This window comes from Heloderma suspectum, chromosome 1 (genome assembly GCF_057233095.1).
Source record: "Heloderma suspectum isolate Gila_16-S chromosome 1, 16-S_ref, whole genome shotgun sequence".
In the NCBI taxonomy this organism is placed as follows: domain Eukaryota; kingdom Metazoa; phylum Chordata; class Lepidosauria; order Squamata; family Helodermatidae; genus Heloderma; species Heloderma suspectum.
This window is the reverse complement of record NC_139458.1, coordinates 85,303,038-85,329,297: the sequence shown is the minus strand read 5'-3', so window position 1 is coordinate 85,329,297 and position 26,260 is coordinate 85,303,038. Positions and strand designations below refer to the sequence as shown.

At 45.0% G+C, this 26,260-nt stretch overlaps 1 protein-coding gene across 2 annotated transcripts in view; it reads left to right on the top strand.

Annotated features, from left to right (window-relative positions):
* TSPAN18 (tetraspanin 18) overlaps nucleotides 1–26,260 on the top strand; it is a 414,388-nt gene that overhangs the window by 119,815 nt on the left and 268,313 nt on the right. The window contains exon 5 of one of the 2 annotated variants that reach the window (XM_084850864.1): nucleotides 14,685–14,831. The exons of the other annotated variant lie outside the window; for it this stretch is intronic. The gene's annotated coding sequence lies outside the window, so the exon portion shown is untranslated. Of the gene's footprint in view, nucleotides 1–14,684; nucleotides 14,832–26,260 lie in introns of those variants that run through there. 2 annotated transcript variants of the gene reach the window in all.

The window sequence follows — 26,260 nt, the reverse complement described above, 5'->3', positions numbered from 1 at the left end:
AATCCTCAGCCTCTTTGTACTCAGCAGCACTGAACTGTAAGGTATCCCTGGCGGTAATTTAGACTGACTCCAAACATAAAACAGTACATTTCTGTACTCTGGTCATGTTAAAATCCTCCTTCCTGGCCATGACAAAACTGTCTCATTTTCACCGAAGTGGCACTTTGGGTGGAGAGAGAGAGAGAGAGAGAGAGGTATAGATTCTGCTAATGTGGATTCTACTCAAGCTGCCATTGACTTGGTGAGATTAACTTTAGTCCATGGGAAGTGAGAGCATCCAGTTTCAAATGCACAGAATGTGGACAGAAACAATTATCAGGCTTACTGCCGAAGGATTCAAGTCGGTAATACAATGACTGTATTCACAGGAGCCAAATGATAATTTCTCAAAAATTATTAATTTCTCTTGATCCTTGCTTGAGCTAAAGGAGGATTTTTTGGTCATTAGTAATCATCATTCCCATATGTCACTGGCAAACAAGGAAGATAGTCAAACAATACTACCTGGGAATGTACGGATTGTGTAAAATCCGTTCCGTCTGTGTTTTGCAGATTGTCAGGTGCCTTTCATTCCATCATCGCCCTGTTGACGAAACCAGAATGTTTTTTTGTTTTCAAATTGTGCAAATTTGCACATGCAAAAATGTGTGAATTCCTCCAAAATGCACTTTTTCGTTCTTTAGCCTATGGGGAAAATGTGCATTTTTGGCCGGATTTGTTTATTTTGTGTATTTTTCTATGACAAAATTTGTGTAAAATTTGGGAGTTAGAAAACTGCTTGGCAAATCCATGGAATCTGCCCAACAGGGGAGAAGCCAGTCCACTGCATAATCCACTGATTGGATTCATGAAAATCCACACTCATTTGGTTCCATTGTGGATTTCTCTGACATCCCTAATACTACCCACTATATGGATTATCAAAAGCTATGGAGCACTGGCTCTTTAGTTTTCGTGAATACTGAAATAATTTCTTGGATCTTGAGATGATGTTCTGAGAAGCCATGTCATCAGCTTAGCCATGTCTCTTCAATGCAAAAAATCTATCAAACAAAACTAAATTCTAGAAAACTTATCATCAGATGTAGAAAGGAACAACATAAACGAAGCAAAATAAATGAATCCTTTGTTCTGTTCGGTATCCAGGAAGAAACTATTACACTGGACTCCATAGTGCCTTTCTGCCTTCTAAGTCTTCCCTGCCTCTCTGGAAGTTGTCACTGGCAGTATATCACATGATGAACTGCACATTTAGATTGCTCCAAACAATTTTTTCTAAGGATCTGTGTCCACAATTCCCTACTTTTTTCTCATGATGCAAGCACTCAATACGATTTCAGTTGTGGCAAGAAGATTTTTCTGAATAATTAAGCAAAGAGCAGGATGTGGATTAAATGATCTGAGGTGTTCTTCACTAACTCACAGTATGATACTCTTTTCCCCTTCCTCCATCTTCTGTCACTTCATCTAAATTCCTTGAAATGTTGTCATGACGACACACGTCTTTGGCAGTATGGCTGAGAAGGCCTTCATCACTTGTAAACAGTGCACCAATGAAGGGCCAGCTGGTGTAGCGCAGGAGACAAATTAGGCCTTCCTGAGCCAAATCCAGCGCTCTGGGGTTCCCAAGAAGGCCATGCCCCCTTCCCCTCATCCACCAATCATTTGATGGTTTCCCAGCTTTTGTGCAGTTTTCCCCTTTTTCTAAATGGTTGAGATGCTTCTCCTACTGGCACTAAGAGCTTTAAGCTAAAGTATGTTGATATTTTGGCCCTGCCCCGTTTGTTTTTGGCCCTGCCCACCACTGGAATGTGGCCCCACAGAGCTTTTCTGGAATGGAATTTGGCCCTCAGGCTGAGGGAGGTTCGACACCCCTGGTAATGGTTATAGAGCTTTGGACTATGACTGGGGAGAGTCAGGTTCAAATCCACTCAGACATGAAGTTCACTGGATGAACTTGGGCCAGTCAATGCACGACCACCCCCACCTCATCTTAACCTACCTCACAGAGCTGTTATAAGGATGAAATGGGCAAGGCTAGAAGAGAACCATATACACCACCCTGATGTCAGAAAAACGTAAAGTCATGCTAGTCACAGATCTTTCTGGTAGGCAATCTACATGCTGGAGTGCAGGATCTACATTCTACAACATACATTTGCCAACGAATATGAGAAAGATGGACAATGCCTTAGTTCCCTGTTCCTTCATGAGTATTGTTCTATTTTTATATTGTTGTTGTTCAGTCGTTCAGTTGTGTCTGACTCTTCGTGACCCCATGGACCATAGCACTCTAGGCCTTCTTGTCTTCCGCTCTCTCCCGGAGTGTGCTCAAGTTCATATTCATTGCATCGGTGATGCTATCTAGCCATCTCATCCTCTGCCATCCCCTTCTCCTTTTGCCTTCAATCTTTCCCAGCATCTCGGTCTTTTCCAGGGAGTTTTCTCTTCGCATTAGGTGGCCAAAATATTTGAGCTTCAGCTTCAGTATCTGTCCTTCCAATGAGCACTCAGGGTTGATTTCCTTTAGGACTGACTGATTTGATTTCCTTGCAATCCAGGGGACTCGTAAGAGTCTTCTCCAGCACCACAGTTCGAAAGCATCAATTCTTCAGCACTCAGCCTTCCTTATAGCCTTCCTCAGCTCTCACAGCCATACGTTGCTACTGGGAAAACCATAGCTTTGATTATATGAACCTGTGTCGGCAAGGTGATGTCTCTGCTTCTTACTACGCTGTCTAGGTTTGCCATAGCTTTCCTCCCAAGGAGCAAGTGTCTTTTAATTTCATGGCTACATCACCGTCTGTGGTGATCTTGGAGCCCAAGAAAATAACATCTGTCACTGCTTCCATTTCTTCCCCCTCTATATGCCAGGAAGTGATGGGGCCACATGCCATGATCTTAGTTTTTTTAAAACTTCTTGACCCTCGTACAGGTTTCTCAGGAGACAGGTAAGGTGGTCTGGTACTCCCATCTCTTTAAGAATTTGCCAGAGTTTGTTGTGATCTACACAATAAAAGGCTTTAGCATAGTCAATGAAGCAGAAATAGACGTTTTTCTGGAATTCTCTTGATTTCGCCTAGGGATGGACGGAACACTTACCTTCTGTTCTGTTCTGTTTCCGCTGGGGGGGAGGTGCTCCGTCCTTCCCCCTGGAATCCTCGACGGGGGGGAGGTGATCCGGTCCTCCCCGCCAGAATCCTGCCCGGCCAGCTCCGCTCTGCGGCCAAGCCGCAGAGCCGCCAGCTGGCTCCAGCCGCCCGCAGCCGGAATCCGGCCGCTGGGCAGCCCTACAGGGATGCAAATGGCGGCTGTCCTAGCCACCGCCATTTGCGTCCCTGTATTTAGCCGTGATACCCTATGTAAATATTTACATTGCCTATCATGGCAGGGGGGAAAAAACCCAGCGTATGCAAATGGCGGTAGCCGCCGCCATTTGCGTACGCTGGGTTTTTTTCTCCCTGCTGTGATAGACTACGTAAGTATTTACGACTATGAAGTATTTACGGCTATGAAGAGGAAGCGAACAGCGGCTGCAGGACGGCCGCCATTCGCAAAGCAGCGTGGACGGGAGCAGGTAAGTGCTCCATTTTGCACGCCTTTCGTGGGTTGGGGAGGTGGGAGCTTCGTTCTGCGACGGATTTCAGGAGGGCTGAATGAGCTGGCATTCGGCCCCACTGAGATCCGTCGTGGAATTCTCTGACATCCCTACTTTCTCCATGATCCAGCAAATTTTGGCGATTTGATCTCTAGTTCCTCTGCCTCTTCGAAACTCAGCTTGTACTTCCGGTAGTTCTCGGTTCACATACTGCTGAAGCCTAGCTTGTAGGATTTTGAGCATAACCTTGCTGGCATGTGAAATGAGCGCAATTGTACGGTAGTTCGAACACTCTTTGGCATTGCCCTTCTTTGGAATTGGAATGTAAACTGACCTTTTCCAGTCTTGTGGCCATTGTTGAGTGTTCCAAATGTGTTGGCATATTGAGTGCAGCACTTTAACAGCATCATCTTTTAGGATCTTAAATAGCTCAGCTGGAATACTGTCATCTCCGCTAGCTTTGTTGTTAGTAATGCTTCCTAAGGCTCACTTGACTTCACTCCCTAGGATGTCCGGCTCAAGTTCAGTGACCACACTATCATGGCTATCAGGGACATTCAGATCTTTCCTGTATAGTTCTTCTGTGTATTCTTTCCACCTCTTCTTAATTTCATCTGCTTCTGTTTAAGGATGTCAGAGAATTCCGCCACGGATCTCGGTGAGGCTGAATGCCAGTGCATTCAGCCCCCCGAAATCTGTGGCGGAACTGCCTGCAACCCCCCGCCCCCCCGTGGATCCCCCCTGGACGAGACGTACCTGGTGCGGATCTTCTGGGTGGCGGCTCCGGCGGCTCCGGCAGTGGTGGCAGCAGCCAGTCTTCTGACCGGCTGCTGCCGCCACCACCGCCATTTCCAGGCTTGTGTTAACAACAACACAAACAAAAAAAGACGTGATAGGCTACGTAAAGATTTACGTAGCCTATCATGGCTAGCTTTAAAAAAAAAGAAAAAAAAGACGTGATAGGCTACGTAAATCTTTACGTAGCCTATCATGGTTGGGTGGGTTTAAAAAAAACAAAACAAACTGTGTACGCAAATGGCGGTGGCTACAGCCGCTGCCATTTGCGTTCCTTCTTTTTACTGTCTTAATCTACGTAAATATTTACGTAGACTATGACGGCGAAAATAAAGGGGAACGCAAATAGCGTAGCGGGCGCTATTTGCGTCCCCTTTTGATTCGCCATTTTAGCCTACGTAAAGATTTACGTAGGCTAAAACGGTGAATGAAAAAGGGATGCAAATAGCGCCCACTACGCTATTTGTGTTCCCCTTTATTTTCGCCGTCATAGTCTACCTAAATATTTACGTAGATTAAGACAGCCAAAAAGAAGGAATGCAAATGGCGGCGGCTGTAGCTGCTGCCAGTTGCATACACAGTGTTTTTGGTTTTTTTTTACCCAGAGCCCTCCGTGGCTGGAAATCCGGCTGCGGACGGCTCTGGCCTGGCCAGGCTGGGCCAGGCCTAGCCGGCTGCTCTGCAGAGCTGCTGCGGAGCACAGCTGGCCGTTTGAGGATTCCGGGGGGAGGAATGGAGCACCTCCCCCCCTGGCCAGGATTCCGGGGGGAGGGACGGAACGCCTCCTTCCCCACCATCAACACAATCTGCGAAAGGTAAGTCACTTTCGTACATCCCTACTTCTGTTAGGTCCTTGCCTTCTTTGTCCTTTATCATGCCCGTCTTTGCACAAAATATTCCCTTGAGATCTCCAATTTTCTTGAAGAGATCTCTAGTCTTTCCCATTCTATTGTTTTCTTCGATTTCTTTGCATTGTTCATTTAAGAAGGCCTTCTTGTCTCTTCTTGCTATTCTCTGGAAATCTTCATTCAGTTGGGTATATCTTCCCCTTTCTCCCTTGCTTTTCGCTTCCCTTCTTTCCTCAGCTACTTGTAAAGCCTCATCAGACAGCCACTTGGCTTTCTTGCATTTCTTTTTCTTTGGGATGGATTGAGTTGCTACCTTCTGAACAATGTTATGGACCTCCGTCCATAGTTCCTCAGGCACTCTGTCTATTAGGTCTAATCCCTTAAATCTATTCCTCACCTCCACTGTATATTCATAAGGGATATGATTTCGGTCATACCTGAATGGTTTAGTGGTTTACCCTATGTTCTTCAATTTAAGCCAAAATTTTGCAATAAGAAGCTCATGATCTGAGCCACGGTCAGCTCCAGGTCTTGTTTTCACTGAATGTATGGAGCTTCTCCATCTTTGGCTGCAAAGTACATAATCAATCTGATTTCGATATTGACCATCTGATGATGTCCATGTGTAGAGTCACCTCTTGTCCTGTTGGAAAAGAGTGTTTGCTGTGATCAGCGTGTTCACTTGGCAAAACTCTATTAGCCTTTGTCCTGCTTCATTTTGTACACCAAGGCCATGCTTGCCTGTTATCCCGGTGATTTCTTGACTTCCTACTTTAGCATTCCAATCCCCTATGATGAAGAGGACATCTTTTTTGGGTGTTAGTTCTAGAAGGTATTGTAGTCTTCATAGAACCGATCGACCTCTGCTTCTTTGGCCTCCGTGGTTGGGGCATAGACCTGAATTACTGTGATGTTGAATGGTTTGCCTTGGATTCGTACTGAGATCATTCTGTCATTTTTGAGATTGTACCCCAGTACTGCTTTTCCCACCCTTTTGTTGACTATGAGTGCTACTCCATTTCTTCTAAGGGATTCTTGCCCACAGTAGTAGATATGATGGTCACCTGAATTAAATTTGCCCATGCTTGTCCATTTTAGTTCACTGATTCCCAAGATGTTGATGTTCAATCTTGCCATCTCATGTTTGACCACCTCCAGCTTACCTTGATTCATTGATCTGACATTCCAGGTTCCTAAACAATATTGTTCTTTACAGCATTGGACTTTCTTTTCACCACCAGACACATCCACAGCTGAGTGTCCTTTCAGCTTTGGCCCAGCCGCTTCACTCTTTCTGGCGCTACTTGGAAATTCCCTCTGCTGTTCCCCAGTAGTATATTGGACACCTTCCGACCTGAGGGGCTCATCTCCCGGCGTCATATCTTTTAGCCTTGTGATACATTCCATGGGTTTTTCTTGGCAAGAATACTGGAGTGGGTTGCCATTTCCTTCTCCAGTGGACCACCTTTTGTTAGAACTCTCCACCATGACCTGTCCGTCTTGGGTGGCCCTGCACGGCATAGCTTATGGCTTCACTGAGTTACGGAAGCCCCTTCGCCACAACAAGGCATTGATCCATGAAGGGGATTTTTTTAAATTTAATTTAATTTAATTTAATAAATACAGAATGGAGACATGCAGGAGTTCGCAGCTCCAGAAAGGAGACTACAGATCCCAGCATGCACTAACGTACTATTTAGTTCAGCTTTTATAGTGTACTTAATATATTTTTAATTTAATGGTGTATTTTATGGTTGTAGTGGTGAAAAATGGTTGCACCTGATTGCAAGCACCCTAAATGGGTTGGAAATGCAACTTGGTGGTTTTATAAATAAATAAAATAAATACAGAATGGAGACATGCAGGAGTTCACAGCTCCAGAAAGGAGACTACAGATCCCAGCATGCACTAACGTACTATTTAGTTCAGCTTTTATAGTGTACTTAATATATTTTTATATTAAGTACACTATAAAAGCTGAACTAAATAGTACTTTAGTGCATGCTGGGATCTGTAGTCTCCTTTCTGGAGCTGTGAACTCCTGCATGTCTCCATTCTGTATTTATTTTATTTATTTATAAAACCACCAAGTTGCATTTCCAACCCATTTAGGGTGCTTGCAATCAGGTGCAACCATTTTTCACCACTACAACCATAAAATACACCATTAAATTAAAATTCAACAAATCATAAAAAGAGCAGAGAAGACCCAGTTTCCTACTCATCATGTTTTTTGGGGGGTGGGGGCTGCTTAGCAGTGAACTGGAAATGCCTCAGAAAACCAAAATGCCTTTAATTGCTGGCAAAAGGCCTAGAGGGCTGGAGTCAACTAAAGCTCCCTTAGTATTTACTTCTAAGACAATAAAACAGTTCAACCAAGGACGTATTTAGACAGCAGCACTCTGTGCTCATGGCTGTATGCTGAAGTACAGTTAGTGGCTCAAGAAAAACTGGGTACTTTCCCCCAAAAGCACCTTCATACCCAACATGGGAAGTCGGCCAAGTTACACAGCCAGCAGTTTCTGCAACTATTTTATGGAGTTCCTTTAAATCAGGGATGGGGAATGTGTGTCCTTCCCATTGTTCTTGGACTTCAGCACCCATCATCTCTCATCCCTGGCTATGCTGGCTAGTGCTGATGGGAGATGCAGTTCAATGACATCAGGAGGGCAACGTGTTCCCCACCCCTACTTTAAATTTTACCCTGCTTTGCCATTTTATTTCTGTTCTCAGTTCTGTAATATGAAGCTTACCATGGTTGATGGGTTCCTGTGAGCTCCTTTAAGGCTACATGCACAACATATTTCCCATCAAGTGTGTGCTCTAGGAATGCCAGAAAGAATCAAAACCCCCAGAGTTGGTCAGTGCAAAAGAGGATGGATGCTTTGAAACAACAAGAATAATCCCCTAAGCCCCATGTGGACATGCTTTGAAACACCTGCTGTAGCCCTGGAGGCAGAATGTAGGAAGCCAAGGGAACTCAGTTGCAACATACCTGATGTAGGGCACAATCCTATGGATGTTTAGACAGAAAAACAAGGCCTACAACTCCCAGCATGCACCAGCCAGCGTGGCTGGCTGGGGAATGCTGGGAGTTGTAGGATTTTTTGCTGTCTATATTTGCATAGGATTGGAGCCTTACTGGGTGTCTATGAGCACATGGTTATAATGCAGTGTCAGTTTTCATCTGCCAAATGGGAATAACAGTGATACAGGACTGGTGTGGGGACAAAGGAAAGGTGTGGGAGACAAAGCAACATATGTACTATATATTAAGGAAGGCCTTTACATGGCAATCCTACACATGTTTACTTCTAACTCCCACTGAGTTCAATGGGGCTTACGCCGAGGTAAGTGTGCATAGGAATGCAGTCCCAATCTATTAACAATCAGTTGACTTATATAAATGCTATTGTATCTTTTAACCAGGTGACATTTTTTTTCTGTCTCATTAACAAAAACAAAACATTGGGCACAGTCCAGGCAAAGTGAAATACCTTTAGGTCCCCTGGGTTTCAATAGGAAAATCAGTTAATCATGTGTTTAAACACTCCCACTGCATAATTTTGTCTGGCTTGTGCCCTTAGTTATGTTATGGCACTATCATAAAGCCATAAGAACTGCCATACTAGATCATCCCAGCACTTCTGCCTTTCACAGTGACCAGCCAGTTGGTTCTGGAAGTTAACAACTAGTGTTTAATGGAGATGACTATTCCCTGTTTTTTGCCCCTAGCATCAAATAATCAGAGCTGTACTGCTTTTGATCAAGGTTCCATTATTAGCAATCTCAGGGTAATTTACAATAAACTTAAAATGCTTGCCAACATATTTCACTTTGCCTGGATCGTGCCCAGGAAAATCTTGATTAATAGCCATTGAGTAATCTCTGCTCCATGCATTTATTCAATGATTTGAAAAGCAATCTAAGGTCATTGTCATCACTACATCTCATGGAAACAAATTCCATATGCATTGCATAAAGACACTGCTCCTGTTTTGAACTTACAGGCAATTTGGTTTCATGGGTAAGAGAGAGAATAATTATTTCTCTTCTCTCTTTCCTCAGTGAGCTCTCTGTCATGATCTCAAAACCACTTTCTTGGTAATTAAAACCAATTTAGACTGCATCAATATGATATTAGGAGTTTTCGTCCCAGGCTGAATCACTTTGCACCCATACTGAAGTCCCCTTCACCTCTGTGTGCATAGGCTTCCCCATGACATGGAAGCTGGAACTCTGCACCATCAGGGTTCCAGGTCCCAAACATGCCTCTGCACATGGAGGCTAATGCTTAGGCATTGGGGCAGGGGAAGCCATGCAACCTTGGGGCTGTGTCCAGTGGAGCACCCCACAGCTCCTTTAAATGCAAGGTGCTTAGGGTAGCCACTTAAGCATCACCAGAAACAAAGACAAAAGATGACATCAATTTGCATAATATTTCCATATCCTAATTTATAGGTATAGATGCAAATTTAGACTATCATTATAATTTAAATCGAAATACAATACATCTGTCAGGAGCACCCTAGCTGCCTCTTACAGTCCCCTCCAATAGCCAACTCAAGACACAGACGAAAAGGATTCTTTCCAAGGCTTTATTCCTTTTACAACTTAATGACTCTTTCAGATGCTAATCACCAGCGACTAAGCAAGGAACTGCACTGGGGTAGTTAGCAGAGTAGCCTAAGCTCCAGGTAAGGCAGTTGGTCCCCGTTTGAAGGAGAAGGGCGGGAAGACTCTGAACTTATGGGCTATGGAGAGGTCCTCCCTCTTACCCTTGGGTCCTCGGAACGCGACCCTTGTTTTAGCGCCAAGTGAGCAGAGCGCCTCCTCTCGGCGCCCTCCATCTGGTGCCGCTCCCTGCGTCTGCACCAGGCATCCAGCAAAACCCCCTCCCCCGCTCTCTCACTGCCAGGGTCACTATCTCTCTCAGGAATGCAGGCAGGAGGAATCTCTCCCTGCCACTGTGCCTGTGAAAGATGAGCGAGCTCCTCTCCCATGGGTGGTTGCTCTTCCTCAGAATCAGAACTGCTCTGGGGCTCTATGGGCTCACTTTCCACCCTGACAACATCTCACCATAGTGGGGAGGACTGACCTGGTGACCTGTGTGCCTGCTCAGTCTGCTGTCCAGATGGCGATGGGCAACTTCAAGGCCCCTGCTCTTCCTTATCTTAATATCAGACTTGGACACCTTCAAATAGAGGACTGCCCTCTATAAAGTAGGACACATGGCCACCCTATGGCTCCTTCACTCAATCAGGCTGATCGCACAACACGACAGCTTGTGAGGCTGCAGCGCGTGCAGAGCTGCCATTTTGCATATGTGACCCCCACTTGGGGGGTCGTCCTGTCGTGCAAACCTGGAGAGATTGAGTTATGAAAGGGTTAAACAATGGTCTTTTTCAACCCCCGCATAACCCATGCTCGCTGGGTTCACTTGACATGACAACCCCCAAGTGGGGGTTGCATATGCAAACTGGCACCTGTTGGCACTGTAGCTCTTCGTGGGTTAAAGCTTAACCCATGATAAGCTGCAGTGTGTCCAAACTCGGCCAATGTGAAGGGGACTTGAATATCATCTTTCACTTTGTTCCAGAGTCACCCAGTTAAGAGGAGCTCTTATTGGAGAGCTTCACAGTTCTCTTGGGATTTACTCTCCTGAATTTGAAAACTTGATTGCCTCACTGTATGCGTCTGACTCCAAATCATTTATAAATGTGTTAATTAGCACCAGTTCCAATGCATATCCTTGGGGGACTCCACAGCTTACTTCCCTTTTAAACATGTTGCCTAAATTGTTTATCATAATGTCATCAGCATGCTTACAGGGAGACAGCTGACTTTAAAAATGTAGATTTTAAATTACATATACATGAATAATGATCAGTGCATTAATTAGTTCTTCAGATTTCAACCCCATTGACTGCCATTGCTTGTTATGATCCACAGCCCCAAAATGCTAACCCAGATCAGAAGAAAATGTAGTTTATGGTTGCAGTCTGGCATAGACACAGGGAAAGCACAAGGAAATACTGATGGACTAAAATCCCAAATATACGTTACTTTACTGGGTGACTCTGCAACTGCATGGCAGATGATATTCAAGCATTAAAAATCTCTCTTTTTTGTTATATCAGATCACTGTAACTTGCTTTATATTCAACTCTGCCAAACAGAGAGTGCTGATCATGGTATTAATTCACCAATTGAACTGTATGAAGATAACGGCAAGGAAAAAGCCCCTGATTAGCCAAGAGGGAACAGCTGGAGATAGCCATCAGGTGTTATGGAGACTAAGGGATTATGCTTTTCCTGTATTTGATTGACCTACTTACAGGTTCCTCTGATGATTTCCAGCTAATGTTCTCTATTGGAGTTTTCTACCCTGAGTAGGAATGGGAGAATCTCACAGCAGCATCACTTGTAAGGTCATGCCCATGCTGGCCTCACATTTGTTCCTGTCTGCAGGACAAGCAAGTGGTGGATTAGGATGAGCTAAACATCATTGTATGGGGCCGCGGTGGCTTAGTGGTTAAGACGCTGAACTGCAGACTGGAAGGTCGGCAGGTCAGCAGTTCGAGACCCGAGTGCTGCGTGACGGAGTGAGCTCCCGTCTTCAGTCCCAGCTTCTGCCAACCTAGCAGTTCGAAAGCAAGAAATTGCAAGTAGATAAATAGGTACCGCCTCGGCGGGAAAGGTAACAGCGTTCCGTGCACCTCGGTGTTCAGTCATGCCGGCCACATGACCACGGAAGCGCCTTCGGACAGCGCTGGCTCTTCGGCTTAGAAACGGGGATGAGCACCGGACCCTAGAGTTGGACACGACTGGTTGGGGACACCTTTACCTTTACCTTTAAACATCATTGTACTATTAATGGTAAGGGTTGGATGTGCCTGCATATTCTCCACAATATGTTTTGGAGTCACACCCACAGGAAAACTTGCAACCAATTAGGTTTCTGCAAACTACTGGTGCTGCTAACTTGAATCAAGTCTCCAAATAAGCAGTTGTGAAGAGAATTTATTCCTACCCCTTCTGAGCTGATGACTGATGTACAAAATCCCTACTCCCATAAAGGCAATGACATATTAGCTGAAAGGAAGCAATGAATCACCAATCCATTGTTTGCATTGCACAGCCAACTGGAGTCTGCAGCAATCAGGACTCTGGGACTCCAAACGTCTTCTCCTGCTCAGCTGAAAGGATTAACGCAGTGGCCCTGAGGGGGTTCTGCTTCAGTTCCCAGCTCCATCACCTCTGTAATTCCTTCCATGTGTGTTTGTGCAAGGCTGCATGTCAGCCCAGGTCGGCAGGTGGCATAGTGACCTCTCGGCTATTGGCGGGGCTTACCACATGCTCCATGTAGGAATGGATTGAGCAGGCGGCCACAGGGAGAATGTAAACATCCAGGAACCTGAACAGTCTCACCCCCATTTGTTCATGCTTTTCTCTTCCCCCACCCCTTTTCTATGTTGTACAAGTTGTACATTCTTGGCATAATGACATGAAAAACAGAAAAGCTTGCAAATCCTGGCACATTTCTCAAAATCCTGGCTTGAAAGCCTTTAAGAGAAGTGGCCAACAAATTCTTCTTACAAACAGGAGGGTTAGAAACTTGCTTTGGCCCCAGCCTGGGATAGTATGTTTTGATGGCTTCTAGCATTGAGGGCTTTAAAAAAAAGAAGTTTGGATACCTACAAAGAGATAGGCACAATAGCTAAGAATAAAACCTCTGTGTTCAGAATCAGTGATTAGCAAATGCTGAGGACAAATGAGAGAATGCAGTTTCCATCTCTCCCTGCTTGTGAGCTTCCATCTGGCAGCTGCTGGCAATAGCATGTTGGACTAGTTAGACCTTTGGTCTCATCCAACATGGCAGCTTGTATGTTTTTAAATGAATGATGCAAAACATTAGCACAGATGGGGGACACATGAGAAGAGTGCACAACAGGCCAGATACCACAGAGTGACAACATGTACTGGGCATGGAAGCAAAAGCTGGCCTCATTAGCAGAAAAATCAATAGAGAAATCCTTTCATTTGGCGAGTGGGAATTGCCACAGGCTAAATTTAAGGGCAAAATCAACGGTGCTACTGTGTGGCTCTGAGGGAGGGTGTTTTGTTTGTCCCAGTAACCTCTCTCTCTATTTTGTTTAACAATCTCCACCAGCTTCAGTCAAGGCCAGCTTTGCCTGCATGGATAGCAAACAGCCAGCTTGATGGTGTCCTACAAAAGAAAAGCCATGCAAGGAGCCATGGGGTGTCCCATTATTGCTTGCCCATAATGGAAACATGTTATCGTTTTGACAGATTCTGGGGCTGAAAGTGGCAAGATTATTTCCCCTGCCTGATGGAACTGGCTGGGGAAATCCCACATTCATCCCTGGCCATTCGTCTTTGGAATGAACAGAAATCAGAATAGATAACCAGTACATCCATGAATGCAAGGGGCAACCAACTGCATCAAAAGCAGATCTTTTGTAATGATTTTGTATACTTCCTGGAATTCTGTGTCTTTTATGGACAAAGTTGCATAGCCGTTCATCTTTTGCATTACAATGTGGGGCAATTTTTCACAGGTCGGTGTGTTATTTGTGCAAAACTTACTTATGGACACATGCCTATTGGGACTAGATGCCATATTGTATTAACAAATTATCAAGACTCGGGGCAACTGGACAGCCATACGCTAGCAAAACACCTTCTTGATGTGATACATTTTCTCTTGTAAAGGAAATCCTGGGAAGCAGCAAACCAATGTGCTTATAGAGTTATAGGGTTTACAGAATCGCAGTTACAACCGTGGTAGGTTTAAATGGAGATGGTTTCTCCAAAGCCATACTTTAAAAGTTGTCATTTTACAATAAACAATAAACATTTTACAATAAGAACAATAAAAAATATGTTATAATTTGACATCCCAGGACAGGAGGAATATCTGAAATACATGACATGCCGTACTGATACTGTCCTTGATTTTCTCTACTGTTGTACCTACATAATATCAATGTAGAACAGGGTTCCTTCTGCATCCTGCATAGTGATGTTGGAGTCAGTTGTATGTCAGATTCTTTGACCATGTACTCTCTTATTTTTGCAACACCCCCCCCCCCAAAGCTCCAATCAGTAGAAAGGGCTTGAAGTAGATTGCACAAATCTCTAGTACCATTCTTTGTCTTCTGCCTCAACAGGAAGGCTGAGCACAGCCCTCCTGCTACTGATTGTGCAAGCCTGGCATAAGGGCATCAGATAGTCATCTGCCTCCCTCCATCCCACCCCCATACACACACACATTATATATGGAATTATGTTAAAATGCCACATATTCCAGCACTCTAGGCAGATCTAACCCTGTTTGCCTTTAGGGTGGACATACATCCTCTTTTACAGAGGACACTCCCCTATTTGAAGGGCTGCCATAGGACTTCCCTATTTTGCAGGTGTCCTCTATCTGAAGGGCTCTCCGGTTCAAGTCCGATACAAAAATAGACAACCATCAGAAGGAAGAGCCGGAGCTTGAGGATGCTCATCAACAGCACCTGCACAGCTGAAAAAGGCACACACATCATGTGGTCACAGTCTTTCACACTATGGTGAGATGCACTGTATTTCTATTTAAAATATAATAATCATTTCTAAATTTGCATCTCTACATATCAATGAGCATACGTAAATCTTATGCAAATCGGTGCACTTTTTTGTCCTCTTTTTTGGTGACACATTTCCTCTTTTGGGGTGAATCGTAACTGACCACCCTGATTAATGCATACAATCTCAACGGCAAACCAAAACATTAAAAAAAGGTTGTGAGTGACAACCCACAGTGGAATTGTGCAGATGTGGGGCTAGAGGCCTGGTCTCCTGCACCCTGTAGCATCATCTTGCACAGTTGACTGTATGATTATACAGGGGATGTGCTGAACTGTGTCCCTGTCATCACACGTTCATTAGCTCCATCTGAGTGTGAGCGACATGTGGTTGGCATTGCCAGCACAGTCCGTCATTGGTGGGCAGCAGCAGTGTTTCCTCTGATGCTGTGGGTGTGTCTGTCATTTTGTTGCTGTTGTTGTTGTTGCCATTTTTGTATTTTCAGGTTGTGTATTTCCCAGGCTCAGCAAGCACTGGATGCAGTGGCTGTTTTGCTGGCATAGCAGCAGCATATCTCCAGTCCTGGCAGAATGTTATTTATGTACGTGTGTATTTGTTTGATTTATATTCTGCCCTTCCTCACAAAGAGCCCAGGGCAACTAAAAACCTACGTAGAACACAGTATACCACATAAACAACATTGAAATCAGGACTCTAAAATCACAAATATAATAATAAAATACAATAAAACCATCAGTACACTAAATCAAATGCAAATAGACATTGCCTAAACTCCAAAAGTCTGTACAAGTAAATATGTCTTTAACTGGCACCTAGGTGACAGCAGCGGGGGGACAGCCAAATTTCTACTGGTAAAGCTCCATATCCAAGGTGCCACCACTAAGAAGGTCCTGCTGTGTATGGTAGCCCCATGGGCCACATTCCTCAAGGGCATCAGAAGCACAGCCTACCTGTCTTAAATCCCAGGCTGGTCAGTATTGGGGAAGGCAGTCCTGAGGCCCTTAGCGCTTTGTGCACTGGTATTAACACCTTGAATTGCGTCTGGTAGCTTACTGGCAGCCAGTGCAGAGATTTCAAAACTGGTATGATGGGTTCACATCTCGCTACCCCGTCAACACATGGATAGCAGAATTCTGCACCAGCTTCAGCGCCATCATCAAGGCAAGCCCCATGTAGAGAGCGCTGCAACTGTCCAAACAGGAAGGTATCAGAGCATAGTTTATTATGGCCAGGTTAGCCAGGTCCAGGAACAGTTATAGCGGGTGAACCTCGCCGCTGAGGGCACCTGGGTGTTGCGTAATAGCTATAAGTATAGGATTGCACTGTTAGACTCAAAACAAAATTTTTTTACATGGAGTTCAGTACTCCGCCCCCCCGTATTTTTTTAAAAGGCAAAATCAGCTGGGGCAGTCTGTGAGTTGGAAATGGGAAGAGGCTCTGTGGAACTCCCTCCCTAGGGAACTCCGTCATGCCCCCTCTTTAATGAGCTTCCGTCGTGCATTAAAAACGTGGTTGTTCAGGCAGGCATTTGGGGTGGGTTAGGGTATTTAAAAAAATTTTTTTTTATGGTAAAATTTTATTGTTTTAAATTGTTTTATGGTGGGTTGTACATCGCCCAGAGTGGCTGGGTGACCAGTCAGATGGGCGATTAATAAATTTAATAAATAAATAAATAAATTCCCTCTGTCCATTTTTCAGCTCAAAATCACCCTCCCCAAGCTCCTTGTTCACCTCTGAAGGGAGAGAGGCAGGGATGATTTGGAGACCTTGGCCCATGAGTGAAAAAGCAGCTTTGGGAGGTTGGTTTTAAGCTATTCAACTGCTGTTGTTTTTTATTATTGTTGCTGTTTTGGTTTGGTTTTCTTATTCTGTTGTAAGCTGCTCTAGCAGTTTTACTAAATAAATAAATTCATCAAGAAGGAAATGGGTAAAGGAATAGTGTCTTGCTGTTCTCCCTTTCTGCTGATGACTTATAGCTGATTTTTGCTTTAAAAAAAAAAAAGTGGGGGGCAGAGGAATAATGTATGGAATTCCATGAAAATATGTAATTTGAGACTTATTTTTACACCCTAAAAACGTAACCTATGAAATAACCCAAAGAAGAAAACCTTGTGTTAAATAAATTATTGGTTTCCCTGAACTGCAATATGAAAAATAATGAGGCTAATTCTCAGGATAATATACTTGGGGAACCTTAATGAAATAGAGATCTCTGGGGTTCTCCAGATTCTGAGGGCATCTTCACACGGAGCTTTTATCCTGCTATTGATATTGGTTACTCATGGAAGTTTGAGGGCCCTTTAGATGACGTCTTGAACCTCCAGGGTGTCTCCTGCACTAAATGACCTTTATTCCATTTGTAAAGAGATTGGAGATAATGAGCTATCAAATTACCATGTTTGAGTTCCACTTGAATTCCCCACCACCCCTGTGAAAAAGGAAAAGCCACAATAAAAGAGGAGCTAGAACACAGCACCATCTAGCAGCTGTATAATAAAGCATATGGAAGACTCAGGTAAGGGGGGAAAGGGCGGGAAAGGAAGCATATGTACAGGGAGTCCGTTGTGATCCTGCATTTAAAATGGAAGCAGGAAGCCCCATTTTAAATGTGGGATTTTATGCTGGTGTAAAAATGCTCTGAATGTCTTTTGCTGCTTCTAGAAAACTGCTTCTCTTCCACCACATCCATTTGGACAGTTGCGTAGTTTTGACTAAAACACATCTTTGCTGCAATGGTGTCCCCACCCCTCACTGCCCCACAATTGCTTCTCTGGGTTCCTGGAACATTCTTACAGCACGCTGTCAAAACATCATGTATACAACTAGGAGAAATTCCAAACTTACGACTGCAGAAGTCAAGCAATCACCACACACAAAAACATACACAGACTTGCCCAGACATTTGAAGTGCGGGATTAGCAAAATCCTAAGGAGCCACAGTCTGTTGCTTGCTTTCAGAGATGAATAGGACTGTCAAGTATGTTTTTATTTTGTAGATGTATTCATTCAAGATCCATCAGATCTTGCTACAAGGAGATGTGGATTTCTCGCTGACTGCTGCAGCTAAAAGTTAATTATTTATCGAGAAGTGCAGGTTTGTCTTAGAACAGAGCTCTAGATTGGCAGTGTGCCTCATGCTTAAACGTATCTCTCTGCCTCATTCTACAGTCCATGCCCATTTTTCCAACTGCCTGGAGCAGAGCATTTCAGAAATTTGGAGTAGGAATATATTTTTACATGAAGTTCATCTTGTGTAGAAAAGCAGCTGTGTAATGTTTTTTATTAAATCCCATGTTGTCCCTTGGGTGTGATTAAAATTCAGGTGAAGATTTTATATATATATATATATATATATATACACACACACACGCGCGCACGCGCACACGCGCGTGCACGCACAAACGAGCGCGCACACACAGAAGGGGGGGTGTAAAATGGCACAACAGCTAAGCAACAAGGAGGCTCTGGATCCGCTGCGGATGCTGTCAGTCTTAAGGTAAAATGTATAGGAAAGATAGAAAGACTAACAAATGAGTATTAAAAATAGCTTAAAAGATATATTTTAATACTCTGTTGTTAGTCTTTCTCTCTTTCTTATATATCTATCTCATACCCTCTCTTTTCCCTGCTATTCTCCTTGGTTTCCCCTCCTCCGCTGTTGATGCTGCTTCTCTCAAGGGCCCATTAAGCTTTACTCTTAATAGTTTACCTCTATCCTTTCTTCACAGGCTTCACTGCACTGAGAAATCTGCTTTTCCTGACCAGTGAAGAGTGAAGGCCCTTGAGTGAGCCTTCACACATAGGCTGCATTTTATCCAGCTCAAAACAAAGAGGAAGGTTTCTCCTTGGCCCGTTGCACTTGGATGCCATTGTGATGGAGTTCATTCTCTCCATGGTTACCTCCCTGGAACACAATGGAGCCTCTCTAGGAAGGGACCAGCCTTTCTGTGTCAGCACTGGGGGCTTCTCTCTCTACTCAGGTCTGCTGAAAGATAACATGGGTCATTCTCATGCTATTGTTTGCATTCTGGTACCTGACTATGCATTTTTATGTCTAATTTTTCACTGCTTCATTTTATCTGTGACTTTCCAAGCACTCCTATGTTAAAATGACATATATTGTTTGTTAGTGTCGCTTTCTCTATTTGTGCCCTGCTTAGCATCCAGGGAGCATGTGGTTGAGTCTTTTTGGAAACACAATATAGGACTAGTAAGTCCCACATTGATCTAGCAAGGCAAATCTTGATTATCTAATGCATTCTGGCTTGCTTTTTACTTTTCCAGTGTGGCTAAGCTGTTTTAGGAGGGAGATTTAAATCTCCTATCCCCACATGCAGTAGCCCCAGTCTGGATCAGGGCCCTGCACACTTAATTTCAAGTAAAAAAGAAGACTGAAGCCCAAGAGGGACATTTGCATGCAATGTAATTAATGTAATGTGTAGTTTGACCCTTAGTGTTATCTTGAACCCAGCCTTACTTGACAAGCAGGTAAGTAAATTCTCTAGGCTAGATCTACACTAGTGCTTTTTACTGGTACTGAAGTACACTGGTAACTGTTGGGGCACATTACACATTCCATATACTGCTTTTGTAGCGTTATTTCCCACTTTTTATTCCGTATTATCCAAAATACCACAAGAGATGTCATTGGGCCGATCTACATTGTCCCCGCCATCAAAACGAATTCGGTGTCCCGTCAGATTAAACACTCTAGCATTAAAACGTGATTATTCACACTCACCCATTTTCCCCGTTGCAGTGCTTCATCGAATGCGCGAGCTTGGTTCACACTCGAGTGCTGTGCTGTTTTCCTGCTGTTTTCCTGCGCGTGCTTGTCTGATCTCAGATGCTACTAGGGAGGGCGGAGAATTTCTCCCCGAATCTTCGGGAGGCCGAGCGCTGACGCATTCGGCCCCCCGAAGTTGGTTGGGAAATTCTCCGCCGGCCCCCCGCCCCCCACGGGACGGGACTTACCTTCGGCGAATGTCCCTCTCGGTGGCGGGTCCTGGCGGCGGTTCGGCAGCGGTTCGTCGCGGGCGGGGGCGGCAGCCGGTCTCCCGACCGCCTGCCGCCACCACCATTGCAAAAAAAAAAAACTAAAGTAAAAAAAAAAAAAACACCCATGATAGCCTACGTAACGATTTACGTAGCCTATCACGGCTAGATTTGCAAAGTCAGCCGTGATAGGCTATGTAAATCGTCACGTAGCCTATCACGGGTGACTTTGGGGGGAAAAAAAAGTGCGTACGCAAATGGCGGCGCCCATGGGGAGCCACCATTTGCGTTCCTTAGTTTGGCACGTCTAGTCTACGTAAAGATTTACGTAGACTACGGCGAAAATAAGGGAACGCTATTTGCGTTGCCCTTATTTTCGCCGAAGTCTACATAAATCTATACGTAGACTAGACATGCCAAAATAAGGAACACAAATGGCGGCTCCCCATGGGCGCCGCCATTTGCGTACGCGCTTTTTTTTCCCCCCCCAAAGTCACCCGTGATAGGCTATGTGACGATTTACGTAGCCTATCACGGCTGACTTTGGAAATCTAGCCGTGATAGGCTACATAAATCACCACGTAGCCTATCACAGGGTCTTTTTTTTTTTTTTACTTTTTGTTTTGCGGCCGGGGAGATGGGGCGCTTCTCCCCGGCCTGAATTTCGGCTGGGTGAGGCGGGGTGCCTCCCCCCCCGGCCTGAATTTTGGCCGGGCGAGGCCGGCTGCTTCCCCCCCCTCGCCTGAACTTCGGGGGGAGAAGCAAAGTGCCTCCCCCCCACCGCGAAGCCAAGCTGCGAAAAGATAAGTGACTTTCGTACATCCCTAATGCTAAGCGGGGTCGGCCCCGGTCAGTAGTTGGATGGGCGACTGCCTGGGAATCAGGCTTCCTGCATTGAGCAGGGGGTTGTTCTATCCCTTCAGATGAGACTAAGTTTTACCCCCTCCTATCCCCCGCTCCGGATGTTTTTTTAAAAATGAAGGCGTTATCCTCGCAGAATCGGGGCTTCTCCGTGATGTTTTTTTTTCTAATTCAGGTATGATCTTCAAAGATTCGAAGTTGTGAAGCTTCACAACTTAATGAATTTAATTAAGCTTCACGCCTTAATTAAAAAAAAAACATCCGGAGTGGGGGATAGGAGGGGGTAAAACTTAATCTCATTTGAAGGGAAAGAATAACCCCCTGCTCAGTGCAGAAAGCCTGATTCCCAGGCAGTCACTCATCCAACTACTGACCAGGGCTGACCCTGCTTAGCTTCCAAGATCAGACAAGTGTGCGCATATCCAGCCCTTTGCTTGTTGCTGAGGAAAGGGGGGTGCTGAGGAAGCTATGCGATCAGTAGCCGGAAGAAGACATGGGGCCATCAAGAGCTGTGATTGAACAGGAGGGAAATACAAACACTGCTGTATATGGACAGGCGGGGGAGGGGACTACGACTGGATACGGTAACGAAGGCAGAAAATCAGAGCACGTTAAGGGGAAATACTGGTATATTAGGGAAAGCGGGAGCACGGAAGTGGGAAATTCCAGTTCCAATTTGAGGTGGGTACTGCATAGTGTGAAAGGCAGTTGGTGAAACCTCATTGGAAGCGAAAAAAAGCGGTAAGTGTAGATCCAGCTATTGTGTGTGCTACAAGGTATAAGTGTAGGGATGTACGAAAGTCCCTTACCTGATCCCGAAGCTTGATTCGTGGTGGGGGGAAGGCGCTCTGTCCCTCCCCACCGAAATTCTGGCCGGGGGAGAGGCGCCCCGTCCCTCCGGCCGCGAATCCTTCTGTCCTGCCTGTTCTGTCCCGCCGCCGTTTGCGTCCCTGCAGTCAGCTGTAATAGGCTATGTAAATGTTTACGTAGCCTATCACAGCTGACTGAAAAAAAAAACCAAAACCGCGCGTACGCAAATGGCGGCGCCCATGGGCGCCGCCATTTGCATTCCTTGTTTTGCCAAGTGTAGTCTACGTAAACATTTACGTAGACTACGGCGAAAATAGGGGGAACGCTATAGCAGTCAGCTGTCAGCCGAAAATAAGGGGAACCCTGCAGTCAGCCATGATAGGCTATGTAAATGTTTACATAGCCTATCACGGCTGAGTGAAAAAAAAAAACAAACCGCGCGTACGCAAATGGCGGCGCCCATGGGCGCTGCCATTTGCGTTCCTTATTTTGGCAAGTGTAGTCTACGTAAACATTTACGTAGACTACGGTGAAAATAAGGGGAACGCTATAGAATAGTAGGGTTGGAAAGGGCCTACAAGGCCGAGTCCAACCCCCTGCTCAATGCAGGAATCCAAGTCAGAGCATCCCTGACAGATGGCTGTCCAGCCTCGTCTTGAACGCCTCCAGTGTGGGAGAGCCCACCACCTCCCTAGGTCATTGGTTCCATTGTCGTATTGCTCTAACAGTCAGGACATTTTTCCTGATGTTCAGCCAGAATCTGGCTTCCTGTAACTTGAGCCCATTATTCCGTGTCCTGCACTCTGGGATGATCAAGAAGAGATCCTGGCCTTCCTCTCTGGGACAACCTTTCAAGTACTTGAAGAGCGCTATCCTATCTCCCCTCAGTCTTCTCTTCTCAAGGCAAAACATGCCCAGTTCCTTCAGTCTCTCTTCATAGGGCTTTGTTTCCAGTCCCCTGATCATCTTTGTTGCCCTCCTCTGAACCCTCTCCAGTTTGTCTGCATCCTTCTTCAAGTGTGGTGCCCAGAACTGGACACAGTACTCCAGATGAGGCCTAACCAGTGCTGAGTAGAGGGGAACTAGTACTTCCCAGGATTTAGAAGCTATGCTTCTATTAATGCAGCCCCAAATAGCATTTGCCTTTTTTGCAGCCACATCACATTGTTGGCTCATATTCAGCTTGTGCTCGACAACAATTCCAAGATCCTTCTCGCTTATAGTGTTGTTGAGCCACGTATCCCCCATCTTGTAACTGTGCATTTGGTTTCTTTTTCCTAGGTGCAGAACTTGGCATTTATCCCTATTAAATGTCATTCTGTTGTTTTCTGCCCAGCGCTCCAGTCTATCCAGATCACTTTGAATTTTGTTTCTGTCTTCCAAAGTATTAGCTATCCCACCCAATTTTGTGTCATCTGCAAATCTGATCAGCATTCCCTGCACCTCCTCCTCCAAGTCATTAATAAAAATGTTGAAGAGCACTGGGCCCAGGACTGAGCCCTGCGGTACCCCACTCGTTACTTCTCCCCAGTTTGAGGAGGTCCCATTGATAAGCACTCTTTGAGTCCGATTCTGTAGCCAACTGTGGATCCACCGGATTGTTTCATCTAGCCCACTTTGAGCTAGATTGTTCCATAACATATCCCTGATGTTATGGAACAATCTCCCTTTAGAACTGAGGAATTGTTCCTCTTTGCTTTCTCTTAGGAAAGGTTGAAAAAGGTTGCACAGGTTACATAGGAGTCTTATACCGAGTCAGTCCATTGGTCCATCTAGCTCAGCACTGTCTGCACCAGGGGTAGGCAACCTGGTGCCCTCCAGATGTTTTGGACTACAATGCCCAGAATCTCTGACCATTGGCCATGCTGGCTGCAGCTTATGTGAGTTTACATCCAAAATATCTAGAGGGTACCCCTTACCCCTGGGTTCTACACTGATTGGCAGCAACTCTCTAGGGTTTCAGGCGGATCTTTCCCAGCCCTACCTGGAAATGCCAAGGACTGGATCTGGGATATTTTTGCATGAATAGCATATGCTGTACCTTCACCCCAAGGTGTGTGTGGGGGGTTGGTTTGGTATGCATTTTTATTGTTGGTTTTGTACTATTGTTTTATAGGATGCTTTGAGCATCTTCTTTTTTAGTTGCATATAAATAATGTTTAAATAAGAAAACAAATCTATAGTTCATGTGAGTATCCTGTCTATACCTATGGCATAAGCACACAGAATGCAAAAGGGAATAATGACCAAAATAGTGTTACTGCCAACGGACATAAGTAGGTGTGGAATTCCTACTGTGTGGTTTTCAGCCGATCTACCTATGGCTGGCTTGAGCCCTCCGCTGCTACTGCTGCATCCATTCAACTTGGCTCCCACCTATGGAGCTTGGCTAGTCTTGAATCTACAGGAGCAGTGAGAGTTGCTCTGGTTTCAAGACGAAGGTTAAAAGAAACCATAGCAACCTAGCAATGGTGTGAATGAAACACATCAAAGGCAGTGACAGGATCCCCAGAGCTATAGTTTGCCTGATATCCTTCTAGCTCTTACCCTAGCATCCACATTTCCCACATCATTTCCTTATAGCATCATTTGATTCATCCAAGTGATGTTCCTTCCTCTGTCCAGGTTTATGTTCTGGGCCATTTCCTGTTTATGACCAGACAGTAATGCAATGACCCTGAAAGTCAGCTTTTACCTTTCATTGCTGTTCCATTTACACTGTTACTAGTGGTTTCCAGTTGCCAAGAAAATGTCTCAGGTCTGGTGAATCAGGAAGGGCATCTAGCATGGGGGGGGGGGGAGTTGTGACCCTCCAGATGTCTTCACCTACAACACCCATCATCCCTCACCATTGGCTGTACTGGCTACAGCTGATGGAAGTTGTAAGTTAAACATCTGGAGGGCAAGTTATCCACCCCTGACCTACCGTCATATGATTTGCTGGTAGCGGGCTGCCTAAATGCTTTGTAGAAACAATTGTTCTTATATTGCTTTCAGAAAATAAGCAGGCCTCTGTCCTGCATATGGGAGACTGGGGGCAGAGCTTCCTGGACGAAGGATGCAGGCCTGACAGCCTTGAGCTCTGATATGCACCAAGGCTTAATTTCAGGGGTGCAGAACCTCTTTAAGCCTGACAGCCAAATTCCATTTTGGAAAAACTCTTGGGGGGTGCATTACAGTGGTGGGTGGGTCGGAAGGCAAAAGAAGTGGGACAAAAAACACCAGCATTTTTTTTTAGCTTAAAGCTCTTCTTGCCAATAACCAAGCCTTAGAGGCATTTCAGCTGTTTAGAATGGGGGGAAACTGAACAAAACATGGGAAACCACCAAACAACTGGTGGTGAAGGAAAGGGGGTGGGGGCCAGGGGAAAGGGGCATGGCCTTCTGAAGAATCCCAGAAGGCCAGATTTCACCCCAGAGGGCCAAATTTGGCCCCCAGGCCTGGGGTGTTGCACCCATGTAATTTAAATAGGAACATGATCAAGCCCTTCTTATGAAGAGATGTTGTCCATGACGAGAATAGAAAAGAAAAAGCATGCCTTAAAAGGTTAACCTTTTCAGCACTTATGGTAAAAACTTATTGCTTGAACATCATGTTGCCATATTGTGATTGCTCTCAAGGGCCAAGGGTAGGGAGAAATATATGGTGCCATTGAGTTGCTTCCCATTGCAAGGCTCTGCATGTCTCAGTGCCTAGGGACTTGACATCAGCACAAATGGACATGCTGACATAAATTGTGTGTGTGTGGGGGGGCAATCTCACTGCCGTTATGAGGAAAGCTGAGTTTTTCAACAGCTTTTTTCACCCCAGCAGTTCTCATTTTCCCTGTGGGTAACAGAGCACTTTGAGCTTTTATTTAATGTTGTTTGCTGGCAAAAAACAAACAAAAAACACAGCTGTGAAAAACTCTTAAATTGTCTAATAAATTGTGATTTGGTTTGAAGCCTTTCAGTGAGAGGTAGATCCAAAAGCATAAAAGAAAGGTAGAGGAAACGCTTTTTGCTAAATGCACTAGAAGTTATTCTAATATCTTAACAGACAGCAACAGAATATTTTGTTGCCCTATGTATGGTTTTATGATGCCAATGGAACACAGAATATGAAAGGAAGAATGTGTCAGGAACTGCTTGCTGACCACTGCCCCATGTGGCGAGCCATGTAACTGCAGCGTATCAGAGAACCTTTCAGATCCGGCTTGGCTTTGCTTGTTCTGTTGGCCACTGGCTCCTCCTAGGCAGAGAGGCATACAAAGAATTCTCTTTTCCAGCTGAGCCTTGTTTGAGCAACAAGATCTACCTGACCTCTAGCTTGTCTTGTATTTCTGGTCTTGCTCCTGCCTTCTGGTTTGCCCCCAGATCCTGATTGCTTTTCAGTCTTGGCTCCTTACTCTTGCTGAACTGCTGCCCATGGCCCAGCTCTGACTGTTGTTGAACTATTGGCACTGTATTGCATGTGGGAAGCCATGAGAGGGGACTGTACCACAGGCTCACTACAACTGCAAAGTTGTGGTTTAATTTCTCTGTGTCTTTGTTTTCCATCTGTAAAATTGGCTTAATAATGGAATATGACTGTCTGCTGTACTGTCACTTTATATTCTTTCTTCAGGAATAAAGTGTACCTTTGACAACTTAGTGTCTAAGATGGCAGGACTGCTATCTTGATTAGAAACATCACAAAATGGACAGAACTGATTTAAGGAAATTAGGGTTGTAAACTTAACTAAATTATGGAGCCCCTGCAT